General features: G+C 40.9%; 1 protein-coding gene across 5 annotated transcripts in view; it reads left to right on the top strand.

Moving 5' to 3' along the window:
- KIAA2012 (KIAA2012 ortholog) overlaps positions 1–6,410 on the top strand; it is a 109,072-nt gene that overhangs the window by 58,180 nt on the left and 44,482 nt on the right. The gene's annotated exons all lie outside the window — the stretch shown is intronic.

Here is a 6,410-nt window from a genome sequence, read left to right as displayed (position 1 = left end):
TTCTGCCTTGTGGCTCCTCCTCGGGTCTTTCATTTGATTAAGAGAAATGAGTTTCCACTACCGTCAGCGACCGAGCACTGCTCTTACCTCGGTGGCTGACATCAATCGCGAGAGAAGCTTCTCCTCTTCCCCAGGGCCTCTCTGTATAGAGGCTGCAGGTTGGGTGAGGTGACCAGCACCTAAAAAGAGTATTAAAATTGTAAATGAAAATACCAGCAGGAAACGTTAACATATCTATGCTGGAGGGGCAGAAAAAGCAAAACTGAAAAAAAGAAAAGTTTTTTAAAAATTGTGTTAACTACAACAGCATTGCTATCTATACTTGATAAAGATTACATTAAATGTTAAAAGGAAAACATTGAGAACCAGTTAGAAAAATAAGTAAAAGACATAAACAATTTATATCAAAAATAATAGCAATAGAAAACAAGTATGGAAGATACTTATCCTGAGTAGCAATTTAAATGCAGATTGAGGGAAACTGGAGGTACCATTTTATATTTGAGATGTATGCCTCCTCTCACTTTTTTTTTAATATTTTAAAGTTTATTTATTTATTTTGAGAGAGAGGAGAGAGAGAATCCCAAGCAGGCTCTGCGAAGCCCAACAGGGGGCTCGATCTCACCAAATGTGAGATCATGACCTGAGCCAAAATCAAGTGTCAGAAGTTTAATAGACTGATCATCCTGGTGCCCCAAAGTTTTTTTTTAAGTTTGTTTGTTTGTTTGTTTGTTTTTAAGTAATCTCTACCCCCAAAGTGGGGCTCCAACTCAACTTCAAAATCAAGAGTCACATGCTCTTCCAACTGAGCCAGCCAGGTAGTCCATCCTCCCACTTTTTTTTTTTTAATGGCAACACCCAGTACTATGTTTTGGTAAAACTGGTACACTTATACACTTCTGGTGAGTTGCAATTTGGTTCAATCCAGTTGTAAAGCAAAATGGCAGGCAATATAACTTGTGAAGCATGATAAAATATTGCTACTCATTTATTCAGTACTTCTGACTCCCAGGAATTTATCTGAAGGAAATAATTCAGCTGAAAAAATGAGTGAAGATGTCCACTGCAGGATTATCTATAATAAGGAAAAATTGGAAACAGCCTCATAGTCCAACATCAAAGAAATGATTACATTAATTATGACATATCCCTCTCGGTGAAAGGTTTAATTCATTCATTAAAAATGATACTTGTTCATACTAGAAACTGTAATTTAATACTAACAGTTTAACACAAGGTTTCTCAACCTCCACCCCATCAACACTTTGGGCCAGATATTCTTTGTCACGGGGAGCTTTCCTATGGGTTGTAGGATGTTAAGCAGCATCCCTAGCCTTTACCCAGTGGATGCCAATAGCACAATCTCTCAGTTGTGACAACAAAAAATGTGTCCAGACCTTGCCAAAGTCCCCTGTAGGGGAAAATCACCCCTAGTTGAGAGCTATGGATTAAATTTTAAAAGTGGAAATCAATGTAATTATTAACTAGAACTGCAACCATGCAAAAAAATAGAAAATTTTCCTGGAGAAATTCAGTGCCATGCCTTTGGGAATGAGTAACAAAAAGTAGGGAGTAAAGCCTACTTCTCTGGACAGGGAGATGCAGACAGCTAATTCTCTTAGAAATCAGTGCTGGGCCCAGTCTCAGTTATTAGCTTCAAAAATATCTCCAAGAAGGATGCCTAGTGACATCTTCAATGTGCAAGGAAAAGACTTGCAAATAATGCATGCAAAAAATTTCTGTCATGATAATTTGAAATTAGGGCCGTGTTGAGTTGAGGTTTTTTTAGTTTGTCTTATTTTTCACTATTATTCATTTTTCTTTCAAAATCCTCCCTGTAAGAAGGAAAAATGAATCAAGAGGAAAGCTAGTTTTATTCACATCTGGCTTTAAATGATCTAGGAGTCACAGTAAACAACAAGTATACAGAAAGCTAAACAAGAGGCAATATCATAGTGCCATTATTTTTTAACTACTGTTAAAATTATTTAGTTTTTACTAAATTGTTGGAGAGGGTCACCAGAATTCTTCTTCTAAGGATCTCAACCCCTTTTCACTGTTTCATCCCACTGACCCTAGACTTTGGGGGACAATGAATTTACCTCTTTTTCTGAAAAGTTTGGATCTCAAACTATGAAACTCTATTGTCCACACAGATCCATCTATGTAAGCTTGGAGCAAGAAGGGTCCTTGGCCCAGCGGTTTATAGAGCTATCAGGGCAGAGAGGTTGTCAGTAAAGAGTATCAAAGTACAAGCTCAAACCTTAATTAGATTTCCCAAGAATCATTGCATCTCTTTGTTTAAAATAAGAAAGAAACTACCTCACCAGTTTTCTCATTGTCAATTTTCTCCCTTTGTTAAGGAAAGCAAACATCCTTTCTTGCATGCTTTATCTTGGGTTTGGTTTTGTTGCTTTGTGGGGATTAGAACTTTGGTAATGTCCTAAAAATCCTGTTAAACTGGAATTCTGTCCTTTTTTCCCATTTCTCATAGCCACTTCTATTTCAACCTGTATTATCTCTTAAGTTCAGGTTTCATGAATTTACAAGAGTATGAATTCATATTTGATCTTAGGTGTCCTAAATTTACTTCTTGGGGATTTCAAAGAGTAGCCTGTAATTCTAGCACACTAAGATTTAGGTTGAATAAACCTATGTTTACCCCATCTGTTTCCTTGGTGGTTTGACAGATGGTGTTCATATCCCCTTTCAGCCTTCCTCTTGCAGGACAAAACACACACATACACACACACACACACACACACACACACAACCCACCTGTAGACACGCTAAGTTTTTGTACAAACGGGTACAAAGATAACCTTTTGTTTCAATATCCTTCTGAGCCATATCCTGCTTTCTATTGAATTTTTTGGCTATTATCTAAAAGAACAAGATACTAATCTTTAAAGACAGATGCCCCCCACCCACCACTTCTGCCTTATTCATCTGTGTATCCCTTGTGTTTAACACAGTTCTTGGCACATGGTAGCTACTGGGAAAAAACTGACCATCTTTAGCTGACATTAAGGACCATGTTCTGGGTAAAAAAGCCATAATCCTCCAAATAGGATTTGAAGAATTGCACTTGTTTTATTTCCAGTGATAATGATATGGAAGTTCAGCTGACATTTCTCTAACAACTCACACAATCTCCAGACACTTCCTGCTGTTGGTTGGCACAATTTGGTATTTCAATCTCTGGGTCACGTGCAGATTGAAGATGTCACCAGCCATCTCCTTCTTGGAGATCTTTTTGAGGCTGATAAGTAAGTTTGGGCCTAGCACTGATTTCTAAGAGAATTAGCTGTCCTCATCTCCCCATCCAGAGAAGTGGGCTTTGCTCCCTACCTTTTGTTACTCATTTCCAAACGCCTGGTACAGAATTTTTCCAGGTTCCATGCTGGTCCCCTCTCCCTCTTCTTTCCCTCCTCTCCTCCTTTCTCCCTCCCTGGATTTGTAAATAGTTTTGGTTGTGAAGCTTGATTCAAAGGTTTTTTGAAGATCTAAGCAAACTTCAACTTCTGGTTCAACCTCACCCACAGGATTATTTTGTCAGCCCCAAATTCCATTGACAATTTAAGGATAATTTACTGAGAGGGGTTTGTTTTTAATTACAAAACCAGGCTTTTATTACTTGAATTTTCACTGTGACTGTCATTTCTTCCAGGACATCTGTATTTATTAATCTATTGGCTGCTAGTTCCAACTAGACACATGATATGTGCCTAGTTGATTTCTTTTCCTTTTTATTATGGAAAATTTCAAACACATGCAAAAGTAGAGGGGCTAGTATAATGAACCTCCATTATATTATAAGTATCTACAGTTATCTCCCCATTATCTTGAGAGGGTCTTTTTAGATGGTAATTACAGCCAATGTTTTTGAGGTTTACTATGTGCAGGGTTTAGGATTATCTCCTTTAATCCTTACAACATCCCTATGAGGTAGGTGTGGGTATTATCCCCATTTTACAGATGAGGAAACAGATGTCACAACAGACAGAATCCCATTCAACATGTGACCTGCACTTGTAAAGAAGCCTGCTGGTTTGGGAATCCCACAAAGCTGCATTTAGATCCCTGCTTCTTGCATCCTGGCTGTGTGGTTTCAGGAAGGTATTTAACCTCTCAGAGGCTCAATTTCCTCATCAGTAAAGGATAAAAATATGTCCCTCATGGGGTCATGACAAGAATTAGATGAAACAACATATGGAAAGGGATTAACACAATGTTTGTCACTAAGTAATCCCATAATTTACAATAGTAATTATTATTCCATTGCCCTGCTCTCTGCTTGAAAGCCATTATAAAACAGAAGTTGGGGAGTTTATATATCTAAGGGGTCAGATGTGGAAAAGGAGAAGCTTGAAAAGCAGGAATAATTTAAAGCACTGTGAGCCAGTCTACCTAACCATTTTCCCCCACCCCCCATTACACCCAACCACCAAGCCCAAATATCCCCCCAACCAAGTATCCATGCTGTCTGGATTTTGTTTCACTGCTTACAGGTCTACCTATCAGAGATTCCTTTGGGTTTCTCATATCTCATTGTGATTTTTTTTTAATTGTTTCCTGTCTTGCACCCAAGGAAGCACAGCTGAAGGCCTGGGACAGGGGGGAGGCAGAGAATTTTGGCACCAGGAGCACTGGATCCAGCAGTGCTGCCCAGGAAAACTTAGAAGTCAGAGGACAGGAGGACCCAAAGGAAAGGAAGGGGCAGGAAAGAAAGAGAAAGGAGATTTTTGTTTCTCTTCTTCCAGTCCTCTGCCATCCCAGCACTACCAGGGCTACTTCAGCTTTTTAGTCCAGCTAAATTATGGGTTAGATAAACTTCAGTGGGCCAGTGTAGAAATCAAAGCAACATGGGCATCATTTCTTTTTCTAGTGAAAATCGGCTGATTTTAAATGACCTATTACAGTGGAATCAGTTTGCAAGTTGAGATTCCCTGTCTCTCGGTTGTCTGTCAGATTGGAAAAGTCACACCAGATCCAATGTAAAAAGGAAGTCACACAGTTTGGGGTTAAAGTGTTGGGTTAGAAGCAGGTAGGGACTCGTTCAGATTTCCCACTCTGCATCCCACCGCCTCCCGTCTCCCAGTCGAAAATAGGATGTCATCTCTCAATCACAGGCACAGTTACAGCCTGAAGACAGCCAGACACCCCCTCACAGAAAAAGCTAGTTTCTACCTCCCCTGGGGCAAAAGAGATCACTATTTTGGCTTAAAATTTTTCTCCTCCAGCTCCTGCTAAGCCAGATAAACAATGATTCTGTTGTGTCAACAAAGCACTTAATTAAACTGAAGACAATATCAATTAGAACTGATGGATAAGATTTACTTCCAGATAGTAAAAGCCCTGGAATTAAGGTGTCCTGGGTTTCATTATTCAAATGCTCCCTGAGTGGAACATTATTCAAATGCCCCATTTTATAGGTAGGGAAACTGAGGCATAGAAAGCTTAACGAAATGACAAAAGTCAATAAATGAGCTTCTCACAAAAGCTAAGACTGGAGATTGCAGTGTTTCTCTTCCTAATCTAAGTTTGCTAGCTATGAGGCTAATTTGTTAAACACTCAGGAGGATGTCAAATCCTTTTCATAGAGTTGAGGCATAAAAAAGTAGATAGAGACCAAAATTTGTGACAGGAGGAAAAATAAGAAGGCTCTTCTCTGGTTTCCAACCAAACTGTCTCTCTACCATGCCTCCTTGCACAGCCCTCCTAAAACCGTCCACTCAGCACATCTCACCAGCAGCAAATTGCCTTTAGAACACAAAACACAGGCCAGGATATCAAGTGGCCAAGATGAACAGGATGAACCCAAGTGACAGGCACAGGGACCACAGTGCAGACTTGTGATGAGTGGAACCACACCATGGCTTGGGGTCCTTTCTCCTCAGAAAGAGCCTATGCAGGCAAATGGGGTTTTGAATTGAGATCCTGGTGTTCCATCGGGCCTCCTAAAGGCTAGAGGTCTTCTGTTTCTCCAGGCTGGGGAAACCTAGATTGAGACAAGTTCTCAGAGGAGGACCTAGGGTGGCTGGGGTGGCTGACCTTGCACAGGCAGGGTCTCCTCCCAGTTACCCTGAGTTGACAGTGTATACAAAGCCCCTGGCCCACTGAGATCCCACCCCAGGCAGCCCAGTCATAGGGAGCCCTATAGAGCTACATTCCCTTCTTAGCCCCCACTGTGTCCCCATTCCTACTGCATCCTTTTAGTTCCACAGGCTTCCATGGGCAAGAAATAATAGGGCCTGAGAAGGCCAAGTGCTGGGGAACTGGCCAGACCCTTCAGACCCCAGGCAAGAGTGACCCTTTCCAGGATTTGGTCCCCACCCCCCCAGCAGGGAGCATGGTGAGGGGGAAGTTCAGAATCCTAGTCCTCCTCACCCCTCCCCACCCCCAGTGAC

This window comes from Panthera pardus, unplaced genomic scaffold (genome assembly GCF_024362965.1).
Source record: "Panthera pardus isolate Hobbes unplaced genomic scaffold, ASM2436296v1 HiC_scaffold_10, whole genome shotgun sequence".
Lineage (NCBI taxonomy): Eukaryota > Metazoa > Chordata > Mammalia > Carnivora > Felidae > Panthera > Panthera pardus.
Note: the sequence above shows the minus strand (reverse complement) of the source record. Positions and strands in the feature narration are given on the sequence as shown.